We start from the raw sequence: 25,941 nt of genomic DNA on the forward strand, positions 1-25,941 counted from the left end.
AAACTGTTTTGCGAGGATAAGCAAAGCTGACATGGACAGTATAATTATTTTGGAGGAAGTGAGTGATTGCTATCAACCTGTCCTTCAGTCTATAAACAATTTCAGAAGTGAGTGAAGCTGCTGAATCTGCTAATCATATGCCAGGTATTCACATTTTCTCTTCTCCTGTTTTCTTTTTTCTATTTTTTTCTCCAGTTGCTACCTGAAATCAATAGAGCTTTTTCTACTGACAATTGAGAATATTCCCTGAAATGCCCTGAGCTGCTATGCAGAAGTTTCTTGTTACAGAGAAAGGAGAGAAATGCCAAGTAAGTAAAGAGTAAAGAAGCTTATTTTGTTCAGCCAAGAAACAAAGTGTACTTTTTCCTTCCTTAAACAAAGCATTTTTAAGAGCAGGATGGAGGATGCTTAAATCAATAATAACCATTAAGAAGCACAAAGCTGCTAAAAGACTACATTTTTGGAGAAAGAAATTATCAGGCTTGACTTTAAAAATTACTGGGTGAAATTCTATTTATGCAGGAGGGGCCCAGATTAGATGATCCTAATAGGCCTTTTTGGCATTGCAGTTTGAGAAACTATGAAACATGAAAACAGATAAATATTGTTCATCTCTGTCACAGCTTTTATAGAATACTCCCCCAGTGACACAAAACTTAACTCATTCACTTACTGCATTGAATTTATTTTTGTTCTACATACAGTTTATTAGATGAAGGTTTTCGTATTGTCAAAACCATGGTTTTGATGACTTAAATTCCAAGTCCTTCTTTTCAAAGGGAAACTGAAGAGAGTAAACACAATAGCCACACCAACTGACAGCATTGTCAAGAGTTTGAGACAAAGAGGACATAGGGGCAGGAAAGATAAACAAAGCTCCCAGGGTGGGGGATGCTCTGTAGCTATTAGAGTAACCATTAGAGCCTGGAAGCTGCCTTACAGCCAAAGTCGAGACACATTTGACTGGGAGTACCCAAAGAACAGAAGGCAATACCTGATGTTACAGACACCCATGGGAGTTTTGCTGTTCATTGAGGTGAGCTTTATACAATCAAATACTGAATAAGTACTTTAATTGCCACAGGAAAAGTGTTACAAACACGGAACTAGAACCTGCTTAGGTCAAAACTAAAGTATATTTACATAGACAAGAAAATCCCATCACTCCCCACCCACTAACGACTGGATTTCCAAGGTCTTAGGAAAAATCCTATTTCTCTGCAAAAGATGGAGGGACCATCCCCTGTTATCCCTCCACTGTCAGGTAACACTCCCCCATCCTGCTTGGTTGGTGTGCTCTAGAGCTGCTCCAAGAAAAGAGGCTATGACACCCTACAGCTTGGCCTATAGAAGGTAGTAACACGTAAATAGCCAGGACGGTGGCTGTACACCATTCATTGCTTCCCCTGTTCCCACCGTAGTGAGTTACTGTGCTCTTGCCCCTGCAGACAAGCCAACACTTGCACACCTACCCCAGAAACGCCATTTCACTCTCCGCAGATGGTCCTCGGAGGGTGCGCAAACACTCCGTGCTGCTACTGGAACAGTTCAGGGAAGTTATGTTTTCCAGAAAACTCGCTCTGTGCTGCACTGACCAAGCATCAGAAGACCTCTATAAATGTGCACAGCTATCAGTTTGGCTTCCCTAGGTGCCTCTACATCATAGGGTTAAGAGTAGTACAACATATGCCTCACATTTCTTCTTAAATTCCACAAAGGATATCTAAATACATGTAATCCCTCTGTAATGTGATGACACAGGAGATATTACTGTGCTTGAGGTGTCAGAATATATTGCTTCTCTTCACTGGTAATACGTTAAAGACTTTAGAATTAGAGATACCCCCACTGAAATACCCCCACTTCCCCGCCCCGCCCCACCCCACCCCCCACCCCAATTTTTCCTTCTTATTTTAGGCAATGGATTTGTTGCAAATCAAAAATCATGTGTTAGCTCTTTGGAAAGGAGGAGTGCACAGTTCTGGATTGTAGCATTTTCATGCCATAAATTGCATTGCAGAGCAAAATGAAGCTGAGATTTCCTCACAAATAAAAGCACTGTAACATGAATACATTCATCACAGATGGGGGGTGGTGCACGATCTTGCAAGCATAATTTTTGGTGAAAATCGACTATTGGAATTTCATTAAGCTTGAAATTAACACAATTTATTTCCAAACAGTATTAATCATAATTACTAGAGTTCAGCTTCTGATTACTCCAGGAGTATGTATTTATTGCATATTTGCAGCCTAAATAGAAACAACATACCACAGTTTGTCACCAATTGAAAAAAGATATTACTGAAACAAAAATTAAGTTGCGGCTTGAAATGATAAAAACAATATTATAGTCAATATTTCACCCATGGTTGAAAAACCTGACTGATTACATAAAGGTATCTTATCAGAGTGGAAAGCAGAGGCATGAGGAGGCAAACAGCACCTAATCCCTCTGTGGAGTAACTTCAATAAACTTCACTGTAGTTATACCACTGCCAGAATTAAGCTCACATACTTTGAATTAAAGTATGAACCATGCTCTAACAACATGATTGTAACTTTTTCATTATTATAATCCTTGATGAGAGAAAGGCAGTCCTGTGCAGACTCCAAGAGCAGAAAAATAATTGTTACATCTATGATTCTGCAATTACAGCTTATGGGGACTACTTCTTAGCCATCTCCTTACTCCCATGAAGATTTTATAACAAAGCTTTTGAATAAAACAAGTGTTTTCAAAAGCACCAGCAACATACTGACAGACTTTTGCAAAGGAAGTATTTTAATTTTGCTTTGATACATGTCTCAACTTATGGAGAATCAGCCTTCTATTTGTTCAGATAGCTTAATCCTCACTTATGTTCTTGGTTTAAGTGGCTACAAAGAAAAAACCCTCCTAAGACTGGTCTTTTCTATTTCCACTCCTCCCTTACAGTATTGTTTGAAAGAAGACATACTTTAAAAAGAATGAAGTGTTTAACAGAGAAGAAATTCAAATCTTCTTGTATATTCAGCTCAGCATGAACTACTGCTATAGGGGTTCAGGCTGCGCAAAAACGTCCTCTTTGGATGTCTATGCAGGCTGAGACAGTGGACCCTGAACCCAGCCACACGTTATCATATACCACCTGACCACTTGGTCAGGGCAGCAAAGGGATTACTGTGGGTTTCAAGGTCCATTTGCTTTACAGTTGATGTTCACTACTATGGAAATGCAGAAAAATGAGCAGTTCACAAATTTTCCCAAGAAATAATGCTGACCCTCTCCGTGATTTTATAGACTACTGTGCATAAAGTCTCTATACCCAAACTTAGGTCAGATAAAAACAGGAATCAAAACGTAGAGCTGGACAAGATGACATAATTGATTTATAAGTGTACAAGGGTAGATGATAAAATATGCTATGCTATGCTATGCTATTATGTGATATGATATCATATGATTGATATGATCAGTTAGCTTGACCTTTCCTATCCTCACAGAACTTTTAACAACTGAGTCTTGCATCAAGTGTACAATGTCTCGGTGAGCTATAGCCCATCTCTGAGAAAAATATCCTATTGATTCAAAGACACCAGGCAACTGAAAAGCCATCATATTCCCAGTTAAGTTTTGTAGATTAATTACCCTCAATACTAAAACCACACATCTTATTTGTCCATCTTATTTTCTGACTATTGGATCCCATTATGGCTTTTCCACTGTATTAAAGACCTATCTCCACAAATATCTTCCTTACGTTAAGTGTAAATCATAATCAGTTCACCTTTTAATCTCCTCTTGGAGAATCAAAATACATCGTTTCTTACATGTCTAAATTTATGGTGCATTTATAGACTTGAAACTACCTTTGTTAAATCTTGGTGAAAGATTTGTGATGAGGGTAATAACACTTCCCTGGTTTTCAGTATCCTTCTTGACGATATTCTGGCCAGATTCATTATTATTCCGGCAAATATCTCCCTAGCATTGAAGGATGTGAAACATCAGTTTCCTGTTCATACTTGATATTCCTTCCTTACACACCTAACATCATGTTTATCCTCTGCCCTTGGCACTTCCCCGTCAGTTCCCCATTCAGTGGCTAAGCGTACCATGAGCCCTAGCCTTTTTCAGTCACACTGCATTTTAGAATGTAACACTTTTCTTACCATAATTGGCCCTATTTTGCTAACTTTACTCATAGAAAGTTGTGCAAAACTACGTTAATTGCTCTGATGAAATCAATTAAACTGCCATCTAAAGAGGCACAACTCAAAAACCCAGGTTCCAACCAGTGTCAATGAACAAAGTCCCCCTTGCCAGCCCATGGCGTGACACCAGCTGACACAAATGCAGTATCTGTCCTCATGCATTCAGCATAAGCCATTCATACAGATATTCCTCTCTCAATCCCTCACATCCTTTTCTACAAGATAGGACAGAAAGAGGGCAAGAGTTCAGCTGAGCTTCCCCAAACACATATGAAAAGTAGGTAAATGACCTGGTTCTCACCATCTGTAAGAACTGACCTGATGACATGAAGGTTCAGTCAAGTGCTAGGTAAGCAGGATACTGCGCAGAGTTCATGCCCTTCAGTGGAGTAAAACTTAAATGCTTCCTAACGCTTCATCCCGCCATAGCAGAAAAAATACTAAGAAAAAGTCAGCTAACTTACGGCATGCTTATCTTTATGCAGCCCAGTGCAACACCACAGGCTTTTCTTTCTTTATCGTGATGGTTACTTTAAGTTCTGATAAAACCACGTTTTTGTAACATGCCCTTTTCTAACCTGATAAGCTTTTCAGCTCTAGAAATCCTTCTGGTTAATAAGGGTCATCAGCAGGGACTGAGGAGGGACAAAGAGGGATTTTAATGTGAAATCAGAGACACCAGTGAGAAGCAAGACACTTGAGAAGTCTGGCAATGTTCATGCCATAGAAAATAACGGACCTACATTTAAAAATTATAGCCCTATTAAAGCATGAAGATATTGCACTAAAGGTGTTAAAATAACCAATTAAACATGCAGTTTTACTCCTGCAAAAATACAGAGCATTTCTGTGGAAAAAAATACCACTGACAAGAATTCACCATGACTGCTAGAAATCAAAATAAATAAATAGCTTTAATTGGAAAAGGAATATTCCAGACTACAGTGCACAGTTTTGTGGGCAAAGCGAATCTGTTAGCCAGTATTTTAATAAACCCACATTGTACTGGATTCAATTTAGCTTTTCTTTGAACATGGACATAACCTGTTAATAATTTAACGCACCTCTGGTAAAGCAGGAATGCTGTAAATAAAATGTAAACAAATAAAACAAAAGCAGTGCTTTGTTTTTGCAACTAGATGGCAAATTAATGGAAAAGATTGCTATCACAACATCTGAAAATGCTAAACACACAGAAATCACAAGATCCAAAACTTCAGGTTCCAAGACAGGTATTAGCTTTATCATATTGCATCATACATATGACATGTTTTTTCTTCTGGAATGGTTTTTATGTTAAGTGTGTGCTCTCAGTGCTGCTCAGCAACACTGCTGTGGGAATTTTACTTTATGTAGTGAAATTACGGAATTTCACTACAATTCTTTCTATACATTCATTATTTTCTATAGACAGAAGCAATGCATATGTGATATACGTTCTGCACACACGAATGCGTGATCAAACCACAGCTTTCAAACGAGGAATTGTAGGTATTGCATGTTAGTGGCAAAAAACGTATTTATTTAAACGAAGAACTAGCTCATAATTGCATCAGGGGAAGAAAAGCACTTTGCATTAGTTAATCTACTTCAGCCTGTTACAGGTTTTACTTGTTGATTTTTCCAAGCTTTGTGCTGAGTGAAGGTGCTGGAGGGCACAGTGTCAGCCCACGCAGGTGTGAAGGGCCAGCTGCCCGGGTCACCCACTGCTCTCCTGAGCTTCGCGACCTGAGCAGGCTCCTACGGCAAACCCAGGCCGCAGCACCGGCAATCTGCTCCCGATAAATCTGCTACATTAGCAAGAGCAGCGTAGCCATGTTAGGCCAGTACCAGCTAGAGAAGGATAAACAGCGTGCACAGCGTACTCGGCGTGCCAGAGTGGAAGACTCTTCCTGCATTCCGCCGAGGCCGGCTGGGCCGCGGGCACCTCCATGCACCTTCCCGCCCAGAGGCCCCTGGCGCGGGTCCCCACAGGCACCGGGACACCCCAGGAAGCATTTTTGAACACATTCACAGAAAATACAACAAAAACCAACAGCTGGGGGAAAATGTAAACATCTCATTCTAAGAAGAACTCAATCCTGCATAAAGAAACTTAACAGCATTTCTATGGTACTCCTAAATACGCCAAAGTCATTAAGATCTTGCACCAAAGTGCAAGCCCAGCGCTGCCTGAGCCCTCTCCCTGGGGTGGGACAGCCCCCGGGGGCCCGCCGGTGTGCAGGCCCCGGCAGCCAGCCCGGGCACCTTCTTCATCTGGAGTTCCCCCGGATTATTTCCTTCGCCCTTCCATCCCACTCCTCTCCAGCTAGAAGCAGCTTACGGGCCCGGGGAGGTCCCAGCTGCCAGCACGTTTCTGGCTGCGTTTGTCACGCTCCCGCCACGCTGCGGGTTTGCAGAGCCCTTTTGAACAGCCCTGGAGGCCGGCGCTGCTCCGGCTCCGAGGAAGGCAGGCTGAGAGGAGCACAGGGATCCTCTACGGGATAACTTCACTATTTGTCAAGCTCTTGTTACCTTCCTTCCATAAATCTTTCCAGCTTCCTCTCCACACAGATGTAGCTCCCTGCCTCAGCCGTTAAACTTCCACAGAAAGTAAAGCTTCAAGTGTACTTACATTCTGCCACTTGGAGTAAAGCAAAGGTCTGGTTACTAAACAGAGCCCCATAATTCGTAACCATGTAATTGTATGTTACACCAGGGACTTCTGTTAACAGCTGAGCTCAGGCAGGGGCACGGAGCTGACATGGAGACAGGGGCTGCTGCTGATGGGAAGATGGGGGGAAAAGGAGGCCGAGGAGGGGGGAGGGAGGCAGGAGAAAGGAGTGGCACTGAGAAATCCGTGAATCCTGGACAGGCAGTGAGGGACAGCTGCTGGGAGGGCAGGGGGTGAAGACAGGCACCAGTGAAGGAGGCTTTGTGGCAAGGCTGCGATGGGAATCCTGGCAGCGCCTGCAAGAGTAGGTGGCCGATGTCAAGGCACCCAGAGGGAGAAGAGCAGGGAAATACAAGGACTGGAGCATTGGTTTAGTAGCTTGATCTACTGAAAAAAAAAAGCCTCATCTGCACTAGGACGGAATCTGGGAAGTCAAAAAAAGTCACTCAAGTGTGTTGCGTCCTTTTTGTGTGATGCACATCTCTAGCAGATAAGGAAGAGTTTTAGACGACCCACAGTACAGGGGCACATGATACCAGAAAGGCAGATAAACCCTTTGTGGAGGAGCTAGAGCAGAGGCAGAAAGAAGCTCAAGAGCTGCTTGCCTCCTGACCCATGTAGTCCCGGAGTGCCCATGCAGGGCTGTGATGGGTTCTTTTATACCAGGGTGAAGATGCTGTGGGAAGGTGGAGGGGCCACATGTAAAGACCTAGCAGGAAAGGCAGGACTTGACTGCAGTTTTGTGAGCCTTGCCAAACATTTGGGGCTGAGCTTTGCCACAGCGTTGAAGATTTTGTGTTCCCCATATGGTGATAAGCTCACACAAGCAGCATTGAAGGCACTGGAATATGTCTGCTCTTCTTATTTCCTTTATACTATATGTCCCTTCCCATTAAACATGAAAGGATCCCATTTCCAGCTTAGGATGCATGAGTGAGAACAAGGCCAGAAAGATAAGAGAATTGTGCAAAGCCTCATCCCTCTGGTTTTTATTACCCTTGTCATCTATCAAGAGACTGACTGCTTCTCTTGCTTTTGCCTTTTTTTTTTTTCCTCCAGCATATTTGTAAATGTTATTTACTTATTGTCACTAGCTCCTTTGGGCTGTCTACTTTAATTTTATATCACAAATTGTGACCGGCAGCATTTTGTTGCTGCTGCTTTCTTTATTAATTTGTATCTTACTGCTCCAGCAACAATAAACAGTCTTCAGCCCTCCCATAATTTGTGCTCCATTTTGAATCAAAATCTCACAGGAATATTTATAGTATTCCAACCCCAGCAGGGCTGGGAAAGGACTGTGGACACTGCTGTGCCATACCCATGCTTCTAATTCACATCCTGGTCCCTTTTACATGGAGAAAAAAATTATGCAAGAGTATCATTATCAGCACTTCCACATCTCTCATTGCATCACTAAGCATCACCATCAGCACATTACTAAAAGGTATTTACATTTCTTTAGCATTTAAAGTCTCCATAGTTCAGTAGGTTATATACAGCTAGAAATAATGCTTCACTTTTAAGCACTTCAGACCCCAAACTTTTTCTGAGTCTTGAGCAATTCAATTTTACACACAGAATTTCTGCCATTGGAATTAATATTCTGCTCATGTGAATGGCCTCGCCAAGTTTCTCTAGAGTGAACGTCTCAGTGTTTTATGTGCCACTGAATTGGCTATTTTTTATCTGTGAATACTGTAATGGAATTAGGGGATTGACTCTTTCCCTGTCTATTTAATACTCCCTTTCTGACAGTCGTCACTGTCAGTTTTCTTCATTTGGACCATCACACTATTGCCAACCAGACTATAAACCTGAATGTGATGGTTTGATTATTAAAAATTATTGAAATCATATTCTCTTTCCACACTTGATCTTCTTTAAATACCCATGTCTCTCCACAAATAAAATTTGTAAGAACAATTCTTAGTCCAGTCTTTGTGCAGTAATTACTAATAAAAGCAGTAAGAAGTATTTTTTCTGTCACAACAAACTTGTTTGTGCATGCAGAGTAGGTATTTAACTATATTTCAGGCTGTTAATCATGTCTCTTACTAGCGATGATGCAGAAGCTATATCCTATGAAGGGAAGTTCTCCAGACACATTTGGCTACAGGGATCCCCAGAAGGCACATGGTATTGCAGCAGTTCCAGGTTTCTATTCTTTTTCACTACCATGAATTGAAACTACTGCCTTTACAGTACAATATATTACATTAAAATGTAAACCAGACATAACTGCGTAGATTAAGAGGAAGGAAGAAAGGCCAGAAATCTGTGATATTAACCAGGATGAATTAACTTGTTTTCAAATGTATTTAATACTTATAGGCTTGAGTTACCATGTTCTAAAGCACCACTCATTTTCTTAGAGGTATTAGTCAGGGTACAGGAGCTGCAAGATAATAATAAGATTGGATAAATGTGTCTGCAGCTCAGCTCAACATCAGTTCAGCAAGAGTCTGCCTGTCATTGTGTCTGCTTTGTATGCCATCACTGTTGATCCCTGAGTGCAAGGATTCATGGCATTATCACAGCTTCCTTCTCTAGACCTAAATGCTGGCTTAACCAGCATTTGGGTTTTTATTATTACATAGTAGGAAAATTGAATGACTCGCACTGCCCACACACACTGGCTCGTGCATTTGCACTCAGCGGTCTGAGCCAAGGGTTGTCTAAATGATACACAGAGTGATGCTTTGAAAATTCACATTAAAGTACGATCCCTCTCTCATTTCTAAATTACTATTCTTCCTACTTGCAAATGTATATGAGGCACCCACACTAGGAAACAAGGTTTTTTGCTTTACCAGGGCTTATTGTTCGAGTTAGGAATGTTTTTCTCCATCACATCATCAATTTAAAGAGAAATATATCCCTCTCTGTAGGATTTGTTGCTCTAGAAATATATAGTGAAAACATCATAAAAAGGCTATTAATGACTATTGTTTAATTCTTAGGGGCCTTGGAGTAATTTCTGTAAAACATTATTACATTTTTATTGAACTTGTTCAGGGGTTTTAATAGATTTTAAGGCTAGAAGGGACTACCGAATCATTTAATCTGACCTCCTGTACCGCCCATAAAATAGCACCCAGTTAGTCCTGCCTTGAGCCCACTGCATTTGTTTGAGTCACACACATCCTCCAGTTTCAGCTCCTTCAGGGAACCCTGGGTAGAACTGCCTATCAAAAATGCAGATGGAAGTCACATTTGAATTAGTAAGAAAGGAATCCTCAGTCTCTTCTCCCAAAGAGAAAAAAAGACAGAAATTACTAGAAAAACAATTCCTGTAAAGTACTACAAAAGAGGGGAATATTGATTACCAAGATTCCTCTTAATAAGTAAAGTATAAATAGTCATCTGTTGTCCCCTAAGCCTGAACAGCCTATCTCTTGGCCTGAACTAATTTTAGTGACCTTATCAGGTCACTAATTTTGAAATTTCCAGGTTTCATCACCTCTCGTATGTTTGAGGTATCTACTTTGGTATAAAACCAATTGCCTAGTTTTCTTCATTAATTAATAAAGGAAGGTGATTTGCTCAGCTACAGACAGCTGCATTTGAGCTGACGAGTCTCATTCACAATGACTTGGTATTTAGCCGTCAAAAGAAACAACAATTAGAAGACCATTATGTAGCATTTCTCTGCTTCATATGAAGCTGATAGGATCTTCAATATAGCAAGTATGAGATCCTGGGGTAAGCTGCAAACGTGCCTTCTTAAAGGGTCTGACAGGTATTGTTGTCTTGTCTAGAAGCGAAAGTCATCATGAGGAACAGGCTAAAATAGTTGCTCATTTCAGGGTTAGAAGCACCTAAAAAGTACTAATGAGAAAAACACTTGTCTGTCAACAGACTTCTTAAAAACTCAGTTCTGCAAGAAACAATTCTCTCTCAAGGCGTTGTCAGCACCTACATGCAGGCATGAAATGGTGGGGTCAGATGATGCAGACTAAAAAGCCAACAATCCAGCAGTGACACGCAGTTCTGCATAGCCTTTATTATCCCCCACCTTTGTTCAAATCACAGCTGCATATGCATGGTGGCTGAGCCCACTGACTGTATCCCCAAACTGGTAATGAGCCACACATCACCATAAAGTGCAAAAGATGCCGTAAGTGCCCACACCTTTGCTATTGCTAAGGAAAAAGCTGGGGAGAAGCTAAGGGAGAGTACATTGGCATCACCACATGGGCCAAATGTAGCTTCTGCTTGAAAAAATTACTGACAAGCTGGAACTTGAGAGACATGAAGGTTGTGTTGGAGGCTCTGCAGCAATATTAAAAAAGTTTGTAGTCACTGTGCAATATCCTTTCTTTGACGCTACATGCCCAAAGTATTTAGTTTAGGTTTGGATATCTCATTCACGCCAAGCTCCCAAGGAGCCATATCCATCGATAATGCTTTCTTTTATCTCTGGTTGGTTAAAAGACTCCATCCTAAATAAGTCCATCTTAGTTATATATGCCATCATTAACTCGCATCTGGATTGTAACAGTGCATTTTATTTGAACACGAAGCAATCAGACCCTCAGAGACACACACCTACTAGCTGATTACAGTGAACAAATTACATTACTTTCTCCACTGACTCCACAAAGTATTGAATTAAGCTTAAGACTGCAGGTACTCCCCAGACTTGGGAAGTTCTGTCACAATGAAGCCTTACGTAGTAAGAAGAAAAGTTATTCCCCTGAGAAATAACTGCTGTGCGGTCTGGTCTTCAGCTCCTGAATCCCACAGAGCACCCCACAACTTCCTCCAAGGTGCATTTTGTACCTACGTAAAAATTTAAGATTCTACAAAAAACAAAGCTCATGAGCACTGAACCCTCTTCCCCAGGGGTGAAGTGGGAGAACAAACCCCAAGTGACAGACGTTACTTGTGGTAGTAAATACTTTATGATTTTGATGGCAGTAAAACTGCTACTACAGTGAGCACCTTCTAGCCATTGCCTTATCTGGTAAAAATTGTCATGTTCAGATGGATTAATAATCATACAAATTACAATAATTCCTCTGCCTTTGCTACATATTATACAGCTATTCTTTTCCTGGCTTTTATTGTAGTTCTAGCTATGGGATGGACCAGAGAAAATACATGCAAAGTAATCCTTTCTTCCCTTGAAATAGAGGCAATATATACTGTGACTAACCTGCTCCTATCAGAAGTCACAATCCTAAAGGCAGACACATGAAGGGCAGATTTTGCCCAGTTTACCTCTGCTCAGGAAGACATTAAATTTTCTTTTTTCCAAAAAGTATTCAAATCTCATTCCATCAAATCCATATACATCTTTTGGTTTGGAGGTGATGAATGCCAAATGTTGAGTCAGGATTCCCTTCTCCCCTTTCTCCACCAGACCACTCCTGAGGTTTATTACAAACTGAAGATTATATCTGTAATAATATTATTTTTCTACAAGGTAGTGCCCACCAGGAATAACAGATTAAATAGTGATCTAGCTTAGACAACTGTTAACGCACACCACATGAATTCTTTCCTGCCAGCTTCAATGATTCTACCTGAGTGTTTACAGAGCCTGTTTCACAAAAGCACTCATTTACTTTGCAAGTCTTTTGCACATAGGAAACTGAGGGAGGAGGGGGAGGGAAGAGAGAGAAAAAAAATAATTTACCACACACAGAAGGATGAATAAAGACGTAAAAATTTTACCATCTGTAAGGGACTGGCACTAGTTGTGAAGTGATTTTTGGGATATATCAGGGACTTGCAGGATCCTCTCCTCCAAAACAGATTCCATGCTCTCCTCTTGGGTTTTCCTCTTCTCTTGAGGAAAGTGTTAGCTCCGAAGGCTGGATTTCAAATTGTTGAGTGATGAGGTTCAAGGCAGAGTGACTATCCGATGGGGAGGACTGTGAGAGGGTGACCTGACATCCCCCAGAGCGCAGCAGCCATAACAGCGCTTCCCAAAGAGCCATGGCAGAGGAACAGCAAGCACTGCTCCTGAAACAAGATAAATCAATGTCAGTGTCATCCTGCTAGCTCAGATGCACAGCTTTCAGCTGGCATATTTATTATTAATTATTATTAAATTAATTTATTTAAGTGTGCTTTGCATAGATAGACACTTTGACAGTCACCAAGGATTTAATATCTAAATTAGTTAGGACAAACAAATGCAAGATGAAACAACACTGTAGCAAAGAGCATGTGAGGGTATTACTAATCAAGAAAGAGAGAAGTAATTGTTTGAAGTGGTGGGTTATTTAAGTGAGTCTTTAAAGAAGAAGCCCTGGATTTTAAAACCAGCCAATATAACCATTACGGTAGTCTAGGCCAACCATTTTATATGATGCAAAAAGCAAGCTGTAGTGTCAAAATGGACATTCACTGAAATATTTCAACCTAGGTCTTGAACCCACCGCACAGGTGGGATTCAATTACAAGCCTTATCGCCCATTTCCTTGATTTTTTTGCTTCCTGATGAATGGAAAAAAACATTCAGAAAATGAGGACAAAGAAGTCTTCCTGATACAGGAGATGAAGGGATGCAGATAGTGAAGCACAGCAAGGAGAAAAGAGACAGCAAGGGAACAGAGCAAGAAGGGGATGACCCAAATGGACCATTCAGAGGGAACTGGAGTATGCATGCTCAGGTGAGAAACATGCAGCGTGATCCTAAGGATTACAGGATGCCTTAGAGGATTTTAGTGAGCTTACTATTAAAAGGACTGGAGGTAGAAAGACAGCTGTAGAATTAATAATATGTGTTTAGAGTAGCTGAAAAGGATAATAACTATCAGCAGAGCACCACTAGATAAAGAGAGGAGGAATGAGTAGGGTGTGAAGGCCAAATGAGATCTAAAATATCTTTGACTCCTTAATAAAGAAAGGCTTTTATCTGAGGTCTTTTCATTTCCAGATAGAACAGACCAGCAATTTATATCATTTTTTAGATAAAGCAGAATCCATTCTTTATGGGTGACTAGAATATATGTTTGAATCATTCCAAAAAAATGACAAAGCCATAGAAGAGGAAAGCATATGGACTCCCAAGCTTTGAGGGTCAAGCTACTTCACCCTAGAGCATCATGTAGACATACAACTGACAAATAACAGGAGAGTAAGAGACCTTCCAAAGGTCATTTTCTTAGATCTGTTACCTCTTAAGTGCATTCCTGAAAGATTCCTTACAATCTTGATCCTGCCGACCCCCTTGGTGGCCATCTCAAATTGGTGACCCTTAATTTTCTTTTCATAATACCAAAGCTGTGCTTTAGTAGAGGTTCCCTAAAGCCCAAAATGGCTCGTAAAACACTGGGGTTTATGGTTGGTTTACATCAGTCTGCAGATGTTTTAGAGTGCATGTGAGCTAAGTGTGGCCTGTGAAGGGGTGAGTCCAACTTAACAATTTTCTTAGGCTTCAGAGAAGGAGCATTTAGGAACAGAAACCAAAGCTGGAAACCATAGGGCAAGTATCTTCAGTGTCTGCTACTCTGTGTGTGACATTCCTCTGCTTTCAGAACTACAGTTCTTAAAATTGTCTTGTATGGCTTCAATTCAATCTCTGAAGTGCATTTTTATAACAAAGAAATACTGTTACCAGGATCCAGTGTCATGGGAAACAAGATTCTCAGTTTATAGGGCATACGCACACCTCCCTTTCCTGCTTGTAGCTACGTAGCTCACTTTTCCCCCTGCAAAGATGACTTGTGGCACCGACAGCAAATTCTGACATGGAAAAATGATGTCAGAGAAGCATTTAATCTCTTTTCACCTGTTTTTTATGAACTCTAAGTCCTGGAAACAAGAACCATACCCATGTTACTAAATATCCCTACCAGCAATCCTATCTATGTACTATTGGCAAACAACTTCAGTGTGATTCCTCCAAGCGTATTTCTCCCATCACCCAGTCTCAAGAGCCTGCCTAAGACACGTTTATTCTTCTCTATTAAATCTCATTCAAACACATTTGAGACATTGCTCCCAGGTCCAGAACACCTTCCCATGGCATTGGATATGTTTTTCTCTCATATAGAATTCATATTCTTAATTATTTCCATCAAGAAAAAATGGAAATCTAAAAGAACCCACGGAAAGTGTATTCTAAATATGCACATTTGCAGAAAAGCCCCAGGATTCAGGGGCCTTCTTTGTAGTGGGGGAAAATAGTAGGAATAAAGAAGCTTTTATCAACAAAAATAGATGGAGATTGTCCAAAATCAGAGCCAACAGCTGAAGATGCTGTTAGGTCATTTTCCAGGTAGGGTGTGCAGGCATTTAAGAGACCCTAGCTTAATGCTTTGAGAAGATATAATCTTAGATAAATTCTTTGCTTGGCATTTGATACCTAAAGAAAGGGTTCCCGTTTGCTGAGTGTACAGAATGTCTGAGTAGAAGTGTCTTGTGTGCTCTTCCTATCCTACTTTCATGTTACTTCCAGCATAATAACATGACCATAATATTGACAAGAGACCCCAATGATCTGCTTTGCAAACATTACTTACGAGGTAATTAGTAGCCCTTCATCTCTTCTTTTAGCCCCTATCTGCTGTTCCCATGCCTCCCACATCCTCTCTTGTGTTGAGAAGTCACATATTCCTAAAAAGAGGAGTATCTTCTGTCCCATTTTCACCCCAGTAGGACCAGCTCAATCCTCTAACCTAGAGGCCCTGAAGGCTAGGCTGAGGACACTGGCAAATGAGGCCTGCTAGACCGCTTGAGAACTCAAGGTGTTCACTCTGCCTTGATAAACGATTGTACAATGCTACATGGACGCACCTCGTTAATTCAGGACTTGCTTCGGGTCTCTATCACTTGCCTAATGCACACTGCAGTCCCTGGCCTGCCTTGAAGCACAAGAACCTGGAGTGGGATGCTATTTGAAAAGATCTGAAAGGTGATAGCCACACTCAGCTCTCAAATGTATTTCTTCCACTCATGAAGAATATACAGAAAACCTACAGAAAACTAAGTAACATTTTTTAAAAAGCTATTATATATTATGACAGGCTTCCCAGAGAGGCTGTGGAGTCTCCTTCTCTGGAGACATTCAAAACCCACTTGGACTTGACTGTGCAACCTGCTCTGTGTGAAGCTGCTTCAGCAGGGGGTTGGACTAGATGATCTCCAGAGGTCCCTTCCAACCCTGACCACGCTGTGATTCTGTCATTCTGTGATCACTAAGGCATAAATCACTGTTTTCTAATATCATTTTTGTTTTAGTAAGTTAAATGTGGTCCTCTAAATGCATTAAAAACCTTCATTTTATATAACTGGAGCTCATTTTGATGTCCTCCCCTGCTTTTAACTGTAGATCGTGCATGACACTTCATGTCTTGTACAACCAGTACCTGTAGCGTAACCGCTTTTTCAAGCCATCCATAGTATATACATGTACAAGGCATGAACAGAAACAGCCCACACACAGAAAAATAATGGATGTAAAAGCTAGATCATAAAAAACAGGAGTTCATGTTTCTAAAACTAAGCAGCCTCAAACCTACCGGAGTACGTTTAGTTTTGAGCACGAGCATGGCTCAGTGGGTCCTAGTGGTTACACTGATACTGGTGAATAAAATGGACCAGGGCCTGTCCTCCGGTCTTGAGACCAATAATCACTGCACAGCACATATCGTTATAACTCTCTTACTTGTAAAACAGGCTATGGTCAAACTCTGATTAACTCCATCTGGGGGAGTACTTGGTGTCCTGGGCCAAAGCCCTGCCAAGGACTATGCTGACCATTTAACAGCATGCACACCCCCAGACTAGCGCTCAGGCTTCTACCCTAGCCTTATTCCATTTTCTAATATAAGCTATAAACTATGGTAGTGTAGTACTATAGACATGACCACAGAAACTATGCAAGCTCTCAAATGTGACGGTGGGTGCACAAATACACGGAGCTGTTCACAATAGATCTTACAGACTCTGCAAGCAATTGGAAAAACCCAATGTACTGCCACAGAGGTTGATTTAAGCAATTAATTATGTTTTGTTTCTTTGCTTGCTAGTGGTTAGGTCTGTTTTCAGGGGGAAAACTGCATTCTCCTGAATATTTCATGTTTGTAATTTATTTTCATTTCTGTAATTAGTTGTAGGTGCCTTTTTACTTACATGTAACTAAAGGAAAAAAAAGAAATTAACCTGAATAAACTTAGAAGAGCTATTGTTTTAGTTTGAAAAACAAGGGAGTCTCAAATGGACTGATTGGATTTTTAAAAATGCAACAAAAGGTGAAAAAGACCAAACAGCAATAATGGAGTTTTTCTGCCAATTGCAACTTGCAATAAAATCTGGTTTTAATGAGACAAAAGGTTAGGAAAAGAAAGCGCACCGAAAAATTCTTGAGACCATTCTGCTACGAAATTTGATTCTAACACCAAAACTTTCTTTGCAGACAAAAATCTGTCTTTAAAACATCTGCAGAAGGGTTCCAGAAATAAATCAACTATAGCCAAAACAAGAGTTCTATAGTCGGTACCACAGTACCACCTTGTGGGGGAAAAAAAATGGCCTCAGTATTGACTTCTTTCACCGCACAGTGTCAGGAAATACCCATCATATAAACATAAAATTCTAAGACAAATGAAACAGACCCAGGCACCAGCAACATATGCGATGCATGACTTCTCTCAGTGTCAAATTACTTTTTCTGAAAACCCCATGTTCCAGCCAAAATCTTTCAGAAGTCTAATGTAAAAACTTCCTGGAAGAAAAATGTCTCCTTTTACATTTGCTTGCCTTCTTTTCTTGACTTCCATTTGCTGCAAATTTATTTCTCTAGTTACACTGAATCAAGAGAACAATTGCATCAGGCATGTCAAATTCCTCCCCCACAAAATGCTTCACAAAGTTAAAAGGCTATGACATAAACAAACTAATGCCAGGATCTTTGAGATGACTTTTTTTTATTGCTTTTCTGTGACTGATGTAGAGATTAGAGACACTAATATTCCTGAGTACATCTGAAGAAATAAGGTTATCAAATTCTCAGATGCCCGAAGGGAACTATCACCTGCTTTTCTCCATTTCTTTCACATAGTGAAAGAAATGTGTATGATTAAGTAATTGCTCGCTGTCAGAAGAAAGTCACCTAGTCCTCATACTTTAAGAGCTCTGTTAAATGTAATTTTCACACTTTCAAATGTAACTTCTTACAGGCACCTCTGAATTTAACGCCCCTAATAAAGCACAGCAACCAGTCCTTTCTTTCCTAAGCGGTTTCAGTATCAGCCAAACCAACAGGCAAGCTTCCTTCTGCATTTTATCAATGGGCAGCACTTCCTGACACTTCATTTTGGGGTGTTCTTCACTGGACATCAACATTCGGGTCAAATTGGGATAAACTGTGTCAAAGCATGTATAATAGTCTTTAATATAATGTTGTCAGGGGTGGGGGTGTGGGGGGTGGGGGTGTATTCTTTTGGGGGATTTTTGTTTTGTGGGTTTTTCCCAATATAAAAACAAAGTTTAAACCCATTCGCATTCATGCTGTGGAAAGCCTCCCATTAACGGAAACAATGCAGGATCAAACCCACAAAACAAAATTGTATTCAGGTTTACTCTTCCACACAAAGCTAGGCTGTGAATTTAGACATCTAGAGTTCAGGGGCTGATCCACCTGCAGCTATATTCTACTGAGAGACGGACACTGGCTTTAGCTGGGCTGGGATCAGATCCGAAAGGTAGAACTCCTCTCACCTCACTCCAAGTAACCAGAAATTAGGTGATCAGTCCAGTTGCCCATACGTACCTATCTAGTACCATTTCAGATTCCCCAGGATATGCTTCCTGGACCTTCAGCTCATGACTTATGTCACATTTACCAGCCCCATGCAGAGGTCACAGAAATCTTTGGGGGGCCTCCGAAGTCACTAAATGGCTATGGGTGGGAAGCTGAATCAAGCCCTAAGTGTCTGACTGAAGTTTGTCATATAGGCTCCATCTATAGTCAACAAAGAGACATCTCCAAACAGTAACTCATCACATCCTAACATATACATGTCTTCGACAGATGGGAAGGAATACCTTCTGAAGATTCGTATCTCTCCTTGCTGACCAAAGGCAACTGGAAACCAGATGACTAACTTTCAGGTGATCACATTCTGCTGAGATGAATCCAAAACCTATATACAACAGATTATAGACTTTCTCCCTATTTTTTGCATCCCAATAATACACTTTGGGCTGCACGTTGTACATACGGTTTGGATAGTGTGATCTGAACTATAATGTATACATTATACCACAAGCCTCATAGGAAGGATTCCAAGCAGTCAGCTCAGGTCCCATCGTTAATGGTGGCAGCAAGTCCTGCCTTAATCAGCAGCAGTATCAGCAACTGTGGTCTGACTGCCAGGCTGTGTTCATATGCAAGAGCAATGCCTCTGCACCCAGCTGCTCTTTTAGGATCCCACGCTTTACGGACCCACCAACGGACCCAATGCAAGCAGCACCCCTCTTCTCCAAACACACATTTCAGCTGGCAGAAAGACTTCAATACCAATTCCTGCCACGTGCCTCCCTCTCACCATGTTCTCCACCTCAGCAAACCAACACCCTGAAGTCATGGCCTCTCCCCAGATTCCCCAAGTTCAATCTCCACATCCCTAGTCTCCATCAGGGTGGATCTGTCACCCATCCCAGTACATACTGTTCTACAAAATGCAGAGCTATGGCTGCTGCCTTCACCCAGCACTTACTTGGACTTACCCAAGACTCACTTACCCAGCACTTCACCCAGCACTTACTGCTGTGCCACTAGCCCTATATGCCCCACAGCCTGGGAGATCAACAGACTTTCTCAGATTAAAAATACGCAATTCTCGAAGTTACTATTTCAGGCTGGCTTTGAATCTAGACTCAGCTATCTTTTGATTTTCCTCCCACAATCATGAGATCTATGCATTTAAGTTTTTTACAAAACTTCATATTCCTTCCTTTTCACAAGTAGGGACCAACAGACACAGGTCTAGATTCCCAAGAGGGCACAGATCTTCAGGTCTCATCAAGGTAAATGACTTAGACAACAAAATGCCTTAGAAAATCTGATCTACCTGACCCCAGAAGGCAGTGATATGGTCAGTGGTATCTCACTGTATTTCAATGCAGACTCTTCCTAGATGCAAGAGGAGAAAGCTGCAGAGCACCGTGTAGCCGTGGTGAAAGCACTTCGCAGATGCACCTCTGCTCCTCCATCACATGACACAAGGTACTACAAGCTTCTCAACTTGAAAAATTAGCCACTACTCTGAAATATTTGCACACTGTGTTATTTTCAGGTTTTTAATTGCTCAGCATTAATGTTCTGGTTTAGGGGGGTTGCAAGGAAATCAAGCCAAATGCTGTGCTAGACTGACCAACAGGAGATGGAGGAGAAGCGAGGATCACTGTTACAAACCCTTCTCATCTAAATAGTTTAGTCACTGTGCAACAGACCACCATTGAAATCCTTCCTCTGCCTGAGGGGATTCAAACATTCATCTCCCAAAGACCTCATTAAATACCATTTTTAGGGCATTATGAATTAAGTGTTCTTCCTCCTCTCTTGTTTCACTTTGAGTAAAAACTCAAAAAATCGAGTCAGCAGGAAACAATGCATTCTTTGGGCTCCTTCTCTTGCTTCAATAAACAAGCTGATCACATGGGGTAGAAGAGTATCAAGGGTAATGACTGAGAGCAGCTCCCACATAAAACATTCAGTGTCTTTGGGGCTGGATTCTCCACTGGAAGGAAGCATCTGTAGGTTAAAATTATCTCAAATCTTAAAGAAATTGAGCTTTACTGCAGGGAGTAAATTTATGAACTACTAGGTATAAAAGAGAATAATGATTTTACATTCAGCAGCTTGACCTTCACTGAACAGAAATTCTCTCAAGCGCCATTAACATCTAACCTACTGGTCTGATACCAAAAGATAGATATATTTGTGCTCACTGAAGAATTATATGCTTAATACTATAACTTGTTGAGGTTATGCCAAAAATTAGGTCTTAAATAGTTAACTGTCTCGGTACTTCTGTTATATTGATCTTGCTGTTAAAGTACCGGCTACAGTAATGGCCTGAAGAACAACTGCCTTTATGAAACACTCAGTTACCGACAGTGGTCAGGTACCACCTGACTGCAAGTTTCTAGGGGGGACAGGAAAATTTCTGGTGATTTGTCACTTCCAGTTTTACACTGACTTTTGCTCCTATTCGATCTCATTTAATTGGGAGCATCATGTTTTTCGTGCTCCCAGTAAATCAGGTGACAATGTCCATATTTCATTACCAAACAAGCGATACAATGATATAAACGGCTTGCTTCCTTCTTCTGTGACTGTATTTGCTTTATTCTTCCACTGGTAAGAATGTTATCTTGATTACGGATGATTTTGACTGACCATTTTTTAAGATACCTTCTAGAAAGATATGCCATCCTAATGACGTGTGGCAAAGCAAGTTAACAAGTACCTCTTTGAAAAGAGACAGAACTTTGTGATTTTTATTTACATTACAAAACACTGACTTTCAGCACATTGGTTACGGTTACGTAACATGTGGATCACACATCAATTAGAAATATGACTATTTGATGGCATCTTTAGGTCCTCCATATGTATACACAGGCTGTTTGTGAAACACACATCCACAAACAACCAGAAGGCAGAGCCACGCACAAGGCACCCCTGTGCACCCAGCCAGGCTGGAGCTGCCGGACCCTGCTTTGTACTCTTGCTGTTGGCTACTGTGAACTGGACATGAACCGGGCTGCCTTCTGCAGAAATGTTTCTAGCCTGCTAGTGTACTTCCTAGAAACAGAGGACAGTCCAGGTTGGAAGGGACCTTGAAAGATCATCTGGTCCAACCTTGTGTGGGAAAGGGAGGCTAGGTGAGATTAGCTAGCACCCTGCCCAGTCACATCTTGAAAACCTCCAGTGACAGGGTCTCCACCACTCCCCTAGGGAGGTTGTTCCAGTCAATGATTGTTCTCACAGTAAAAAAAATCTTTCTTGTATCAAGATGAAACCTCTTCTGGTGCCACTGGTACCCATCGCCCCTTTTCTTCTCCATGTGGCTCTTTATGAAGAGACAGCCTTCATTCTCTTTGTGGTCACCTTTTTAGTATTGAAATACTGTGATGAGGTCCTCTCCTGAGCCTTCTCTTCTCCAGGCAGAAAAGGCCTAACTCCTTCAAACTTTCCTTATAGGGCAGGTTCTCCACTTGACTTACAGCTCTACCCGTTCCTTGTTTCTGCCAGTTCTAGCTGGTATGAAACCAAAAACTAAGCACACATAGCATCTATTCCTGTTTCTCATTTAAATAGCAAAACAGATCTTGTAGAACAAAAACATTTTGCAAAAAAAGTACCTCATCCACAGAAGCCTCAGTGTACGTGCACTCAGGCTACATTAGTCTTTGTTCTCACTATGCGATGAAAGTCATGAACAGTCTCGCCCCCAGCTTCCAGTCTGCTGCTGCAGTGCTTTGTGGTACTACACCCACTTGTGAGTCTCGTGTCAAACATACAAGGCTGTCATTTTCACCCTTTCCTAAAAGTGCTTAAAACTAACACATGCAAGAATTCCCACCACTTGCTCTGATTCAAGCGTGAAGCTTTAAAAGATGAAAAAGAGATTGATATTCCTTCTCCAAGAAATAAAATAAAGCCAAAAATCCCCCTTCCCTCCAAACTTCACCTCCTACTTCAGAACAAGGCCTCACGCAGGTACTTCTACCAATATAATTTTTACTTAATCTTGAGAACATACCAGTTAATTCCGATGTATACTCAGCTAAAGAAAGATCAGGATAATAATTCATTATATAATTTACACTTTTAATAGCACTTGTTTGGCCAACGTGTGATTGGAAGAGAACTTCTTAGGCAATTAATACAGTACTCTGGTCTCACAGATTGTTATGACAAATAAATGAGTTCACTGATCAGGTACCATCCAATGAAGCAACTTTTGCACCAATGCCAAGAAACTTTTTTCAGGTTTCCAATCTGCATGCATTAATAAGATTCTTGTGCCAAAAGAAGTTTCCTTTTGCTTAAACAAGTTTTCCATCTGTACTGTTTACCTCCCCAGCATCTTCAGCTTTCCAATCTCTTTTAGAAGAGGCAACATATATCCTCTCTGTCTTTGTTTTGCAGGATTAAACATGCCAAGTTGTTTTATTTTCCCTTCTGTGGTAGAGCTCTCTTATCCTGACCATCTTTGTAGCTTTTCTCTGCAACTAGTTCAGTTTCAATTAATTTTTCTTGGAATGCAGATAACTAACACTGTAAAGCCTTTCAGATGAGGTCTGTATAACTTTTTATAGCTTTATTGGATATATCATACAGGATGTGTCAAGCTTGCATTTTCTAGGTGCATTATCTACAAGACTGACAGTCCTCCTAAAACCAGTTAAAACATGCAAGTTTTATTACTCTTCAGCTCTTCCCAAGAGGTCTGTTATAGGATAACAAGATGTTATGAGTTCTCAAATTAACTCATGAACTTGCACTCCAGTATTTTAAATATTAGCCACTTTATTTCTCTTGTCCTTGGAGCTGTCTAATTTTTCCCATTTGATATTCTTATCCTCCTCTTCATTAACTATGTTGTCTAAACACGTCACCTGTGTCACCAGAATCACTGTTACCCTCCTAATTCTCTTATCAATATCATTAATGAAATTATTAACAAGGTTGCTCTCAAAATTCAGTCTTAAAAAAAAAACCATTACTAACTTCATTCCAATACTTCCCTTTTGATAGTCCCCATTGTCTTCTGACTACTCCCACACTCTCCTTACCCACCTTCAGTTCTTTTAATGATTCTTATCATGTACAGCTTAATTAACAATTTCCCACAAGGCAATATATCAAATACAATCAAGATAGAATAGTTCTATCCATCCCCTTTGCCTAAAAATATCACAGAATTTATCAAAAATGCTCTTTTATTAATCTGAGATAATCTACCTTTGATAAAAAGATGTGACATTTTATTCCATTTACCTCCATGCTCTTTATTATTCTCTCCTTCACATTTTATTTTAAAGCCTACTGAGAACAGATCAACACATACTTAGATGCCTGGATCAGGTTTTGCACCTTTCTTGCTATTCTACTGTTATCTGGTATCATTTCTCCCTTTCTCTAACACATCTTCTACAAGACATTTCATGGACCATGTCTTTCAGAGCTCTCACCTGAAGATAGGCCAGTCTTTTGCCATCTGCGTCTCCTTCTCTGTGTGCTAACTTTTTAGTGTGAGTTGCCTGATATATATCCTGAAGAGAGGTCTGTGAAACATAACAAAAAGGCAAATATTGAGTAACTTTTAGTAGAGATCTTTTTCCCACTCACCACTTGGCCAGCTCCAGCTGCTGATAACTGAAACAGGGGAAACACATCAGTTTGGTTTCAGGACCGCATCTAGATCATATCTCACCTTTACTTTGCCCTTACTGCACAGTGGCTGCATTACAGCTCTTTCCTAGCTCTCTTAGTGGTTTAGACTACTGGACAACTTCGGGAGATCTAACACACCTCAGATTAGGATGCAAATGAAGGTCCAGAAACAACTGTGACCATCTAAGTTCCTGTTACATTCATACAGAGAACTTCTTTTTCCTTTTACTGAAGTGAATACAGTTCCTTGCATACACTTCTATTTAGTATTTAGCAAGGCAGCCAATGCATTTATTTTGCAAGGCTTTTATTACTTTTTAATGTATGTGTGTGTATATATATGCATTTTATTACAAATGATAAGGCACACCAAATCTGAAGTAATTCATAGGTTTTTAGAACACTTTACATAGTGTGGGGAAGTCCTCCCAGAAAGGGAAAAAAGTAACAAGACAACATGAAGCACGCTGGAGCTGCTATCTCAGTGTTATTTGGCAGAAGACACCCTCGTGCTGCTTTGCAAGAGTTTGTAAACCACTAATGCAAGACAGACTTGGTGAAATCACTGAGATTCACAGTGAAATCTGGCACACAAGATGTTGCAACCTGCTCTTGGGAAATCTTAACACAAGAGACTAAGGAGCTACATGAGAAGAGTGGATTGGGCAATAACTCTGCCACGCTGAGCAACAGAAATCTTTCAATATCATCATGGTGAGCTGTCCTCGTGAGGTATTTTCACTGCATCTGCACAGGAACAAGAAGTGTGCTTCTCCAGGCTCCCTACCAGCTGGGACCTGAATTTGTACTACACGTGTTTCATGGTATGCACCACGCCACTGGTCACCAGGGACCTGCTCTGGCCTCACATTTGCAAAGCAATGCACAAGACAGTTCATACACCGGTTCTTGTCACTCAGGCATCCAGGCTAATTCCTCTCTTTTTTAACTCTCGTAGGTTTCCTATGAATAGTGTGTATCCAGACACTTTCCAACACACAGGTGAGATGAGGTTGATGACTCGCAACCAGTTTTACAGCTGTTGTCAAGTTCTTTAATCACACAGGGTTCCCACAAATGACATAACTTCATATTTATAAGAAAATATTTAACAAGAAAAAAAATAGAGTCTGTCTTGTCAGAAACCTGAATTATTCCTGTGCTTAAAGCTAGGAGGGAACCTTTCTTCTTGTAGGTATGCCAGTTGTTGAGACCATCCAACACCTTCCACCACTGCTTTCTAGTATCATTCTTCCATTGATTAAAACAAGATATTTTAACCAACGGGAAAAAAAATGCATATATTGAAAATACAAGTTGAAATCTTTTGAAAGAAGAAATCACATAACCTTTCTCTAAATTAATTTAGATAAAATAATGCTGGTTTGCTCTTCTTAAAAAAAAACTCCTACAACAGTTACATGGAGTAATTTTAAGGGAGCTGAACAGGGGGCAGCCAGGATAATGTATCTGCGCCTCTGTCTGTACTCATGAAAAATGCCGCAATCATAAGCTGTATGATTCTACATATGTTGGATAAATATTAGCTAAGATATGCAGATGTTAGGGCTAAGCCTCAGGTCTGTTAAGCTGGCCATGAAGACTTTATATTTTGCATACGACCTATGGCCTCATCTTCTGAAAAAATATAGCTCTTAAACCTGCTTTATGACAGGAGCTACAAACAGCTCCGCAGCAGTTCTCCGTTTTGAGCATTCAC

The 25,941-nt window shown here is 40.7% G+C and overlaps 1 protein-coding gene across 1 annotated transcript in view; it reads right to left on the reverse strand.

Annotated features, from left to right (window-relative positions):
• The window catches only part of LOC308064656 (uncharacterized protein), a 150,352-nt gene extending 126,252 nt beyond the window's left edge, over positions 1 to 24,100 (reverse strand). Inside the window, exons 1-2 of the mRNA XM_080389434.1 lie at positions 24,020 to 24,100; positions 12,533 to 12,823 (exon numbers count right to left, since the gene is read on the reverse strand). The gene's annotated coding sequence lies outside the window, so the exon portion shown is untranslated. The remainder of the gene's footprint in view (positions 1 to 12,532; positions 12,824 to 24,019) is intronic.
• Positions 24,101 to 25,941: the final 1,841 nt, after the last annotated feature.

This window comes from Falco punctatus (assembly GCF_963210335.1).
Source record: "Falco punctatus genome assembly, chromosome: 5".
Lineage (NCBI taxonomy): Eukaryota > Metazoa > Chordata > Aves > Falconiformes > Falconidae > Falco > Falco punctatus.